Below are 13,980 nucleotides of genomic sequence, written 5' to 3'. Positions count from 1 at the left end.
TGAGCATTCTGTGAGTGATTCCCATTGATTTCAATGGTCAGATCACATCACAAGCACACTGTGCAATGCTTCACATTATTCTCAGTAGGAACGCGGGGATTATCTGGGAATTTTTTGTCACATCCTTATAGCCTATAACACAGAAGTATCAGAGCAAAGGGAATAGCGATGGTGGCATATTCTTATCAGATTTGAAAATGAATGCATTTTATTTATACATTATCTATATTTCTGGATCAATATTTTATTATATTACAATAGTGTAAGTGGCTGAACAGCTGAAGTGGCTGTTTAGGTGTCCGGCCGCGCTCCGATCGCCCTGAGAAGATGATTTTACTCACATTTTCTCCCATGTCGCAGCGGTCTCGCCGCGGCTGGCCCCGCCTCCATGGCTGAGATCTCTGCCAATCCAATGCTTTGGCTATTGCACGTATGTGTCAAAAGGCTGTGTTACTCCAATCAGCATCTATAAAGATTAATTGAATCCGTGCTTACTGTGCAACACCGGACTGGGAAGCATCTCTGGTGGCCGTCTGAATGACAGCCACAAGAGCACCAAAGGTGTCACTAGGCACCTATGTAAGCACTGTTTTTTCTCTGAAAGGGCAGTGTTTACATTGAAAAGCCTCCAGGGCCAGGCTATAGACACCAGAACAACTGCATTACGCTGTAGTGGTACTGGTGACTATAGTGTCCCTTTAACATGGTAAAAAAAAAAAACACTTGTTTTGAACAAGGTATAGTTTTATGTTTAGCAAGTCAAGAGATTTACAGAAAATAATTTTTAAAAAACGTTTTCCTTTATGAGCATGGGGTGGCTGGAAGGTCTGCATGGGTTCAACACTGAACCAACTGTTACGGAGCTTGTGTTGGTAGTGCCTTTATGTTTACACGCGTACTGGCCCACTTTGTCTTGAAGTACGACTCATTAACAGAACTAATCAGATCAGAGGAAGAATTGCAGCGAGGAGTGGATGATTATTTGTGTATTCAATTTTATTCACAACTCCCTGGACCAGTGGCCAGCGAATCTGTTTAGAAAATAGCTATACTGCCTCTTTAAAGTATATTCAATGTAAGATTATTTAAATGCTATATATTTAAAATACTCTAATAACATCTGTTTTTACACCCCCACCACGCCTTTATAAAATATCCCCTGATTTCTGTCCAAAAAAATCACACTCGCTGTATAAAGCTTGCTGTTGGTTTTCTACCAGCTAATGTACACGAAGATGATCGGACCAGATTTTTGGAAGCAAATCAGGGAACATTTTTAATTAGAGTTGATCTGAGGTGTACAAACAGACGCTAGGAGCATATTTTTATTCATAGATAGATATATAAGTTAAATAAGTCTTATTTTTCAAATCCAACACATTATAAGATTTAAGATCTGGGTTGGCAAACATTTGCAGGTAGTATGGGCTAAACCCTATTTTATTTTGCCATGATGCTCAGTCAATTTTAAAGATAGCCATCCCTTCAGCAGGACGTTTGTTAGTTACCTTTTCTTTCTCGTGACATTCACTATATGAAGCACTGCTACACACCTCCCAACAGTCCATCACATGGAAAACTCTCAACACAAGTGATTCAACAGTGTTATCACCAGTATCCTGAAAAAAAAAGTCCTGAAGAGTGACCCCTGTTGTTCTTTGCTGTTTTTCTCTGTGTCCCATTTAGAACTGAACACATAAGATTTATGGTCCAGATTGCCAATATTTACACATATAGAGAGATAATATTCCAGGTATCGGTATATGGTTGATAGGTGTTATGTTGTGGACAGAAAGATGGTATGTCTGCTCTTGACTGATGGTATGTCTGCTCTTGACTGATGGTATGTCAGCTATTGACTGATGGTATGTCTGCTCTTGACTGATGGTATGTCAGCTATTGACTGATGGTATGTCTGCTCTTGACTGATGGTATGTCTGCTCTTGACTGATGGTATGTCAGCTATTGACTGATGGTATGTCAGCTATTGACTGATGGTATGTCAGCTATTGACTGATGGTATGTCTGCTCTTGACTGATGGTATGTCTGCTCTTGACTGATGGTATGTCTGCTCTTGACTGATGGTATGTCAGCATTGACTGATGGTATGTCTGCTCTTGACTGATGGTATGTCAGCTATTGACTGATGGTATGTCAGCTATTGACTGATGGTATGTCTGCTCTTGACTGATGGTATGTCAGCTATTGACTGATGGTATGTCTGCTCTTGACTGATGGTATGTCAGCTATTGACTGATGGTATGTCTGCTCTTGACTGATGGTATGTCTGCTCTTGACTGATGGTATGTCAGCTATTGACTGATGGTATTTCTGCTCTTGACTGATGGTATGTCTTCTCTTGACTGATGGTATGTCTGCTCTTGACTGATGGTATGTCAGCTATTGACTGATGGCATGTTGAGAAATTGGGAGATGGGATGTCAGCTGTAGATTAATATTATGTCAGGTAAAGGCAGATGCTATCTAATGTATGGTATGTCAGCTATAGCTAGATGGTACGGCAGCTGTAAATAGATTTTCCTTTCCATCCCTGCACACACACTTTCAGATATTTCCAAATGCCGGGTGCATTCCAGCCACAGCCAAAGATAGTAGAAAAAATAGTGAAAACAAAGGCTTGCACTCACGTTCTTTTTCTTTTGTAAAAGTTTTCTTTCTTTTATTCCTTTTTTTTTGTTAAAACATAATCTTAGTCATAATTAACGTTTCAGCCATCGTCCGTGGCTTTCATCAGGATCAGTTCAGCAAAAATACACTTTCTAACAAATGCACTTGTATAGCTAAACAAACTAATTATTCAATCATAAAATCACTCACCACCTGTATCGCTACTTTCCCAGTGTCTCTCCATCATCTCTGCGCATGTGCGAACACGCCGCAACCCGGAAGCGGCGTGCTGACATCACCGGCCGTTACCAGGGTTACCCGTTATCATTACAGGCTCCCTGGCAACTAAGTGTACAAATACTAAGCAGAGTGTTGCGCCCGGGCGTGCATACAGTCAACAAACAAATTAAAATCAATATTCATTCATCTCAGCATAACATATTTATCTATACCAATACTTCTTTACTATACTTTGGGATATGCCCATCTCTCTTACAACATAATTGTCTGGCTTAAATTGAACAAATAAGCATATTTGCATATATGCATCTTGGTCAAGATGTGCAAAGCATATTAAAATAATACATCCATACATAGATGTCTGTTATAAATCGATGGTATATCAGCAGGTGACACTAATCTCATCCTTCTTTCTCGTTCCAGCCTCCTCAATGCTGCCGCTCTCACATCCGGTCACAAATGATTATCTGCACTAAACCTGAGACTAGGAGTGACTTACCTGAGGAGTGAAACCATTTAATAACTACTGTAAGTTCCAATGACTCTAATAACTAGCTGCGAACCTCGCATATAATGACAGCAGCCATGGCAAAGCTATGGCAGAATCTGGTAACATGGGAACGTGTTTAATATTTAACTTATTAACACACAGAAGTGAGAATGTTTTGTTTATTGATGCTATCTGTCAGAAGCCTGCTTCGTCTTAAAAAAAACAAAACATCAAACCTTTCGAATATTGCAGGAATAATTGTGAAATTCTTAGAGAACTGTGACTTTAAGTACGATTTTTACCCAAGTCGGTATCAAGGTAAATGCATATCTTGTATACTGTGCTGGTAATTGTATCCATATCTATTTACCCGCAGGTTACAATGGGCCATTATGTGTCTGTGCATTGATGGTGGCTCTTGATCTTAAAGAGACAGTCAACTTCAGTTTAATTATAACACTGTGGCTCTATTAAGAAAGCAAATCTCCGTCATCAAGGTCTTGGTTATTCGGGTAGCATTGCTGCTTTTTTATTTAACTATTAATTATATTAGAATGTTTTGCTGAGTTGATTTTTATTAATGAGATCACAAGATGATTACGTGCACACAATTTGGGTCGCTGTGAAAAAATAGCCAAGAGCGATTAATGTAAACTACAAGATTAAATATATACATATCTGGGATGTTTATATTCCTTTTACCTGCAGACATGGCACAAGAGAGAGGGTCGGCTTGGACAAAACAGGCAAATATACATGGGACAGTGCAGAACTGAAATAGTGTGCTAGCTTAACACATAACACAGCTTGACCTCGCTATAGATTTTTAGAACGAGTTACTGGTATTAATCAGATTTATCAAGTTCTTGGTAAGAAAAAGTAGCATTAAACTGGGTGAAAAACAGAATCAAAAGTGTGAATGAAATATATTATTGCATCTGTCTGGGGACAAAGAAAAGTAAAATATGCATGCCTTGTGGCCCGTTTCTGAGTATCAATGTCCCTTTAAAATTGATTAATTAGCGGTTCCTCCAATTCGTGTCCAATGACGCAACGTTCTTTCGATGGTTCTTGGCACAGCGGTGCGGTTTTTAAACTGTAGGAGGGCATATTGTTCTTTTGTAAAATATTTCAGGGGATGTAATTTACATGACATTTCAATTATATATTGTTGGACTTTTGTTTAGATAATTTCTTTGAAAAAAGTAATTTCAGAAATACAACTGAACATTCAAGAAATAATGGCTTAGGGAAAAACACACATTTAGCTTCGCCTTGTGCGATAGTAAGAATTAAATGAAACTGTAATGGCAGGAATCGCTATATGCAGCTGCTGATATTACTTCAGTTCCTCTCCCAACAGTGATATACTGTTTCTGTCTCCTCAGTTACTGCCCTCCATTATCATTTTTGGAAGGGGTTGAATCAAAATGGCAGCAGTTGTCTAGGAGTTTAAATCTCACTAATCTTGGGTAGACCACAAGATATATATATATATATTTGACAAGCAGGGCTGCCATCAGAAATGTTGGGCTCCCTTGCATAGCTCAAGACCTCGGCCCCCAGGTCCTGCTCCATGGCCAGGATTAACAGGGGATTAGGGGAGCAGAGTGACAACAAGGGCGATATAGGGATAGGGGACTAGGAAACAAGTGACTAGAGTGACAACGTGGCAGGGGATTAGGGGAACCGAGTGACAACAGGGCTAGGGGGACTGGGGGCTAGCGGAACAGAATGACATAGCAGGGCTAGAGGGCCAGGGGATTAGGGGAATAGATTGACATAGCAGGGCTAGGAGGAGGGGTAGGGCAACCAAGTGAAACATGTGCTTGTGGGACGGAGTGAAAAAAGGCTAGGGAGATAGGGGTTTAGTTGAACAGAGTAAGACATGGCTGATAGGTGTTGAGGAGGACAGAGTGACACATGGCTAGGGGGATCGAGTGATAGGGGGTTAGAACCTAGTTTGGAATTTTGCAACCCTCAAGCTCTAGCACCACTTGTGCTTATGGAAGGCCCTGGCTCTGTACATGTTAACTGATTGTACCCCCCTGATGGCAGCCCTGTGAACAAGATTTGTTTAAGTCTGGTAAATCGAGAACACAGAATGAAATACCGTTTGTATTCTTTGTGTCTAGCAGGTAATTGGGGCATATAGTAAATGTAATTGTTCTTGGAGCAACAAATATAGGCTTGGATTTAATATTGTTGGATGGGCTTTCCAAAAGATTTGATATTATTCGATAAACTTTGTATATTCATTTTTTATATATTTTTTGTATTCCCTTTCAAACTGGGAGTGCTTATTACCTACCAGAGGTGGTGCAAGGAAGGACAACCAGTAAACCAGCGTCAGGGTCGTGGGTGCCCAAGGCTTATTAATGCTCATTGATGCACTAGAAGCTAATCTGTCTGGTTTGATTACACAGAACAGCTGATGTAACTCAAACTTCATGCTGGCCATGATATAAAGGTGTTAGAACACACAGTGCATCACAGTTAAGACCACTGCCAAAAATATCTTCAATGGGAACGTATGTATCAGAACTAAACCATGGAGTAATGGAAGAAGGTTGCCTGGTCTGATGAATCCCATTTTGTTTAGATCAGGTGGATGGTCAGGTGCTTGCTTTTACCAGGGGTAGAGATGGCAGCAGGCTGCACTGTGGGAAGAAGCCAGGCTGGCGGAGGCAGTGTTATGCTCTGGGTAATGTTTAACCCTTGGTTCCTGGCATTCATGTGGATGTTACTTTAACACGTACCACCTACCCAGAGATTGTTGCACACTATGTACACCCCTTCATGGCAATGGTGTTCCCTGATGTCAGTGGCCTCTTTCAGCAGGATAAAGCATCATGCCAAACTAAAAAAAAAATGTTCAGGAATGGTTTGAGGAGCATGAAAAAGGGTTCAAGGTGTTGTCTTGGCTTCCAAATCCTCCAGATCTTCATCTGTTGGATATGCTGAAACAACAAATCCATTTCATGGAGGCCCATCTTTCAACTTGCAGGACTTAAAGGATCTACTGCTAATGTCTTGGTGCCACATAGCACGGGACAGGTTCAGAGGTCTTGTTGAGTCCATGCCTCGACACATCAGAGCTGTTTTGGCAGCATGAGGGACCTACAAGTTGTTACGCAGGTGGCTTTAATGTTGTGGCCAATTTAAAAAAAAATTGCTGCCAGAATAGTTAAGCTGGAGATTTTATAGCCATAAGTAGTGTAGTGCTAGCTAGTGTTATATCTATAGTAATGCACGGCTAGCTTCTATTATATTAGACCTATATCCATCAGTAACGTACTGCTAGCTTATATTGTATTATATCTATAGCCATCGGTAACATACTGCTAGCTTGTATTATATTCTATCTATAGCCATCAGTAACGTACTGCTTGCATGAATTATATTATATCTATAGCCATCAGTAACGTACTGCTAGCTTGTATTATATTCTATCTATAGCCATCAGTAACGTACTGCTTGCATGAATTATATTATATCTATAGCCATCAGTAACGTACTGCTAGCTTGTATTATATTCTATCTATAGCCATCAGTAACGTACTGCTTGCATGAATTATATTATATCTATAGCCATCAGTAACGTACTGCTAGCTTGTATTATATTCTATCTATAGCCATCAGTAACATAATGCTAGCTTGTATTATATTCTATCTATAGCCATCAGTAACGTACTGCTTGCATGAATTATATTATATCTATAGCCATTAGTAACATACTGCTAGCTTATATTATATTCTATCTATAGCCATCAGTAACGTACTGCTAGCTTGTATTATATTTTATTTATAGCCATCAGTAACATACTGCTAGCTTGTATTATATTATATATATATAACCATCAGTAACACACTGCTAGCTTGTATTATATTCTATCTATAGCCATCAGTAACATATTGCTAGCTTGTATTATATTATATCTATAGCCATCAGTAACATACTGCTAGCTTGTATTATATTCTATTTATAGCCATCAGTAACATACTGCTAGCTTGTATTATATTATATCTATAGCCATTAGTAACATATTGCTAGCTTGTATTATATTCTATCTATAGCCATCGGTTACATACTGCTAGCTTGTATTATATTATATCTATAGCCATCAGTAACGTACTGCTAGCTTGTATTATATTATATCTATAGCCATCAGTAACGTACTGCTAGCTTGTATAATATTCTATCTATAGCCATCAGTAACATACTGCTAGCTTGTATTATATTATATCGATAGCCATCAGTAACGTACTGCTAGCTTGTATTATATTATATCTATAGCCATCAGTAACATACTGCTAGCTTGTATAATATTCTATCTATAGCCATCAGTAACATACTGCTAGCTTGTATTATATTATATCGATAGCCATCAGTAACGTACTGCTAGCTTGTATTATATTATATCTATAGCCATCAGTAACATACTGCTAGCTTGTATAATATTCCATCTATAGCCATCAGTAACATACTGCTAGCTTGTATTATATTATATCTATAGCCATCAGTAACGTACTGCTAGCTTGTATAATATTCTATCTATAGCCATCAGTAACATACTGCTAGCTTGTATTATATTATATCGATAGCCATCAGTAACGTACTGCTAGCTTGTATTATATTATATCTATAGCCATCAGTAACATGCTGCTAGCTTGTATAATATTCTATCTATAGCCATCAGTAACGTACTGCTAGCTTGTATTATATTCTATCTATAGCCATCAGTAACGTACTGCTAGCTTGTATAATATTCTATCTATAGCCATCAGTAACATACTGCTAGCTTGTATTATATTATATCGATAGCCATCAGTAACGTACTGCTAGCTTGTATTATATTATATCTATAGCCATCAGTAACATGCTGCTAGCTTGTATAATATTCTATCTATAGCCATCAGTAACGTACTGCTAGCTTGTATTATATTCTATCTATAGCCATCAGTAACGTACTGCTAGCTTGTATAATATTCTATCTATAGCCATCAGTAACATACTGCTAGCTTGTATTATATTCTATCTATAGCCATCAGTAACATACTGCTAGCTTGTATTATATTCTATCTATAGCCATCAGTAACGTACTGCTAGCTTGTATAATATTCTATCTATAGCCATCAGTAACATACTGCTAGCTTGTATTATATTATATCGATAGCCATCAGTAACGTACTGCTAGCTTGTATCATATTATATCTATAGCCATCAGTAACATGCTGCTAGCTTGTATAATATTCTATCTATAGCCATCAGTAACGTACTGCTAGCTTGTATTATATTCTATCTATAGCCATCAGTAACGTACTGCTAGCTTGTATAATATTCTATCTATAGCCATCAGTAACATACTGCTAGCTAGTATTATATTATATCGATAGCCATCAGTAACGTACTGCTAGCTTGTATTATATTATATCTATAGCCATCAGTAACATGCTGCTAGCTTGTATAATATTCTATCTATAGCCATCAGTAACGTACTGCTAGCTTGTATTATATTCTATCTATACCCATCAGTAACGTACTGCTAGCTTGTATAATATTCTATCTATAGCCATCAGTAACATACTGCTAGCTTGTATTATATTATATCGATAGCCATCAGTAACGTACTGCTAGCTTGTATTATATTATATCTATAGCCATCAGTAACATACTGCTAGCTTGTATTATATTCTATCTATAGCCATCAGTAACGTACTGCTAGCTTGTATTATATTATATCTATAGCCATCAGTAACGTACTGCTAACTTGTATTATATTATATCTATAGCCATCAGTAACGTACTGCTAGCTTGTATTATATTATATCTATAGCCATCAGTAACATATTGCTAGCTTGTATTATATTATATCTATAGCCATCAGTAACGTACTGCTAGCTTGTATTATATTCTATCTATAGCCATCAGTAACATATTGCTAGCTTGTATTATATTATATCTATAGCCATCAGTAACGTACTGCTAGCTTGTATTATACTATATCTATAGCCATCAGTAACATATTGCTAGCTTGTATTATATTATATCTATAGCCATCAGTAACATACTGCTAGCTTGTATTATATTATATCTATAGCCATCGGTTACATACTGCTAGCTTGTATTATATTATATCTATAGCCATCTGTAACATACTGCTAGCTTGTATTATATTCTATCTATAGCCATCGGTTACATACTGCTAGCTTGTATTATATTATATCTATAGCCATCAGTAACGTACTGCTAGCTTGTATCATATTATATCTATAGCCATCAGTAACATGCTGCTAGCTTGTATAATATTCTATCTATAGCCATCAGTAACGTACTGCTAGCTTGTATTATATTCTATCTATAGCCATCAGTAACGTACTGCTAGCTTGTATAATATTCTATCTATAGCCATCAGTAACATACTGCTAGCTAGTATTATATTATATCGATAGCCATCAGTAACGTACTGCTAGCTTGTATTATATTATATCTATAGCCATCAGTAACATACTGCTAGCTTGTATTATATTATATCTATAGCCATCAGTAACATACTGCTAGCTTGTATTATATTATATCTATAGCCATCAGTAACATATTGCTAGCTTGTATTATATTATATCCATAGCCATCAGTAACATACTGCTAGCTTGTATTATATTATATCTATAGCCATCAGTAACGTACTGCTAGCTTGTATTATATTATATCTATAGCCATCAGTAACATACTGCTAGCTTGTATTATATTATATCTATAGCCATCAGTAACATACTGCTAGCTTGTATTATATTATATCTATAGCCATCAGTAACATACTGCTAGCTTGTATTATATTATATCTATAGCCATCAGTAACATATTGCTAGCTTGTATTATATTATATCTATAGCCATCAGTAACATACTGCTAGCTTGTATTATATTCTATCTATAGCTATCAGTAACATGCTGCTAGCTTGTATTATATTCTATTTATAGCCATCAGTAACATACTGCTAGCTTGTATTATATTATATCTATAGCCATCAGTAACGTACTTCTAGCTTGTATTATATTATATCTATAGCCATCAGTAACATACTGCTAGCTTGTATTATATTATATCTATAGCCATCAGTAACATACTGCTAGCTTGTATTATATTATGTCTATAGCCATCAGTAACATACTGCTAGCTTGTATTATATTATATCTATAGCCATCAGTAACACATTGCTAGCTTGTATTATATTATATCTATAGCCATCAGTAACATACTGCTAGCTTGTATTATATTATATCTATAGCCATCAGTAACGTACTGCTAGCTTGTATTATATTCTATTTATAGCCATCAGTAACATACTGCTAGCTTGTATTATATTCTATTTATAGCCATCAGTAACATACTGCTAGCTTGTATTATATTATATCTATAGCCATCAGTAACACACTGCTAGCTTGTATTATATTCTATCTATAGCTATCAGTAACACTCTGCTAGCTTGTATTATATTATATCTATAGCCATCGGTTACATACTGCTAGCTTGTATTATATTCTATTTATAGCCATCGGTAACATACTTCTAGCTTGTATTATATTCTATCTATAGCCATCAGTAACACAGTGCTAGCTTGTATTATATTATATCTATAGCCATCAGTAACATACCGCTAGCTTGTATTATATTCTATTTATAGCCATCTGTGAAGTACCGGTAGCTTGTATAATATTCTATTTATAGCCATCAGTAACATACTGCTAGCTTGTATAATATTATATTTATAGCCATCTGTAATGTACCCCCAGCTTGTATTATATTCTATCTATAGCTAAAGTTGCTAATTTTTTCATGAATAAAAGTACTTGCAGCCTTGCAACTACTTTGATAGGAAGTCATGAGAGAACCTGCTTAGGGGATGTAGAAGTGCCAAACATGATTTTGTGAGGGTCAGGAACAAGTAAATAACCACCGAAATGCCAGGGAGCAGGGGTTGGCTGTATATCAGCAAACATAATGAACACTATGAATGTATAGCCTTTTGTCCCATAATCTTGAAAAAGCATTGGTGGTTATGCTCCTTGGAGTGTCCCTTTGAAGTGCTGTTAGCTTGGACTGCTTTCTATAGTCTCCAATCTCCAACACAATGTTCTGCTATTCCCCATGTAGCCATGTACAGCTTAGTAGTTTATTCACTTAAAGGACACAAACGTGTATTCCTGACCCTATAGTGTTAAAACCGCCATCGAGCCCCCCCAGCACCCATTGCCTCCCTGAATATAGTAAAATCTTTGTAATATTCAAGTCTGTAGCTGCTGCTCTGCCCTGATCTGCCTGCTTGGCTGACATCATCAGAAGTGATTCTCTGAGCCAATCACATGCTTTCCCATAGGGTTGGCTGAGACTGTGAAGAAGGCAGATCAGGGGCAGATCCAGAACAAGTCAATCACAGCCCTGGCCAATCAGCATCTCCTCATAGACATTAATTGAATCAGTGAATCTCTATGCATGCAGAGGGTGGAGACACTGAATGTAAGTCACACTGTGCAGCACTGCTCCAGGAAGCAGCTTTCACAGCCATCTGAGGAGTGGCCAGTGGAATTCATAGACTGTAATGTAAAAATTGCATTTTCTCTGAAAAGACAGTGTTTACTGCAAAGAGCCTGAAGGGAATGATTATACTCACCAGAACAAAAAGAATAAGCTGTAGTTGTTCTGGTTACCACAATGTCCCTTAAACTGTAAATTGTGGTGAACCCACAAGTGGATTACCAAATTTAGTCCAATCTCTGCTGTTTTGGCCTAAATTTCACTTGGGCAGTAAATGTATCATTTTACTTTTCAAAGGGACACCCCCATCATTAATCAAGGGGTTGGGGTATAGTGGTGACTTGACTTTGATTTTTTTTTTTTTTAAGAATTTGAGAAAAATTTACAGTTTGAACCCATAGCCTCCACTAGCCGGCTCTCTTGTAGCAGTTGTCATGGTTTCACACAGAGTTTCATTTAATTTACAAAAAAAAGTAAATTAAAAGCTTAATGTCTTGCTTGGTCTCTTCCTGTCTACAATCACCAGCAATTTAGTCTTTGTATTCTACCTGTAAGCTTGGAAATGTTATATATGGCTAGCTTGCTGCACACTGTATATATTGCTATCTATATATGTATTAAGCTCACTCAATATATGTTAGAATTGTCGTTCAGCAACATCTGGAGGGCCGGAGTTTGGGGAAGCCTTCTATATATCGATATCTAAATATTATGCGCACTCTATATATCGATATCTAAATATTATGCGCACTCTATATATTGCTGTCTAAATATTATGCGCACTCTATATATTGCTATCTAAATATTATGCGCACTCTATATATTGCTATCTAAATATTATGCGCACTCTATATATCGATATCTAAATACTATGCACACTCTATATATTGCTATCTAAATATTATGCGCACTCTATATATCGATATCTAAATATTATGCGCACTCTATATATTGCTATCTAAATATTATGCGCACTCTATATATCGATATCTAAATACTATGCACACTCTATATATTGCTATCTAAATATTATGCGCACTCTATATATCGATATCTAAATATTATGCGCACTCTATATATTGATATCTAAATATTATGCGCACTCTATATATCGATATCTAAATACTATGCACACTCTATATATCGATATCTAAATATCATGCGCACTCTATATATTGATATCTAAATATTATGCGCACTCTATATATTGCTATCTAAATATTGTGTGCACTCTATATATTGCTATCTAAATATTATGCACACTCTATATATCGATATCTAAATACTATGCACACTCTATATATTGCTATCTAAATATTATGTGCACTCTATATATTGATAGCTAAATATTATGTTCACTCTATATATTGGTATCTAAATATTATGCACACTTTATATATTGATAGCTAAATATTATGTGCACTCTATATATTGATATCTAAATATTATGCTCACTCTATATATCGATATCTAAATATTATGCACACTCTATATATTGATAGCTAAATATTATGCGCACTCTATATATTGATATCTAAATATTATGCGCACTCTATATATCGATATCTAAATATTATGCTCACTCTATCTATCGATATCTAAATGTTATGCACACTCTATATATTGATATCTAAATATTATGCGCACTCTATATATCGATATCTAAATATTATGCGCACTCTATATATTGATATCTAAATATTATGCGCACTCTATATATCGATATCTAAATATTATGCGCACTCCACATATCGATATCTAAATATTATGCACACTCTATATATTGATATCTAAATGTTATGCGCACTCCACATATCGATATCTAAATATTATGCACACTCTATATATTGATATCTAAATGTTATGCGCACTCTATATATTGATATCTAAATATTATGCGCACTCTATATATTGATATCTAAATATTATGCGCACTCTATATATTGATATCTAAATATTATGCGCACTCTATATATTGATATCTAAATATTATGCTCACTCTATATATTGATATCTAAATATTATGCGCACTCTATATATTGATATCTAAATATTATGCGCACTCTAAATATTATGCTCACTCTA

General features: G+C 36.3%; 1 protein-coding gene across 1 annotated transcript in view; it reads left to right on the top strand.

The window, feature by feature from the left end:
• ZBTB20 (zinc finger and BTB domain containing 20) overlaps positions 1–13,980 on the top strand; it is a 778,251-nt gene that overhangs the window by 728,087 nt on the left and 36,184 nt on the right. Inside the window, exon 6 of the mRNA XM_063442031.1 lies at positions 3,293–3,397. The gene's annotated coding sequence lies outside the window, so the exon portion shown is untranslated. The remainder of the gene's footprint in view (positions 1–3,292; positions 3,398–13,980) is intronic.

The sequence above is a fragment of the Pelobates fuscus genome, chromosome 1, assembly GCF_036172605.1.
Source record: "Pelobates fuscus isolate aPelFus1 chromosome 1, aPelFus1.pri, whole genome shotgun sequence".
Taxonomy (NCBI): domain Eukaryota; kingdom Metazoa; phylum Chordata; class Amphibia; order Anura; family Pelobatidae; genus Pelobates; species Pelobates fuscus.
Note: the sequence above shows the minus strand (reverse complement) of the source record. Positions and strands in the feature narration are given on the sequence as shown.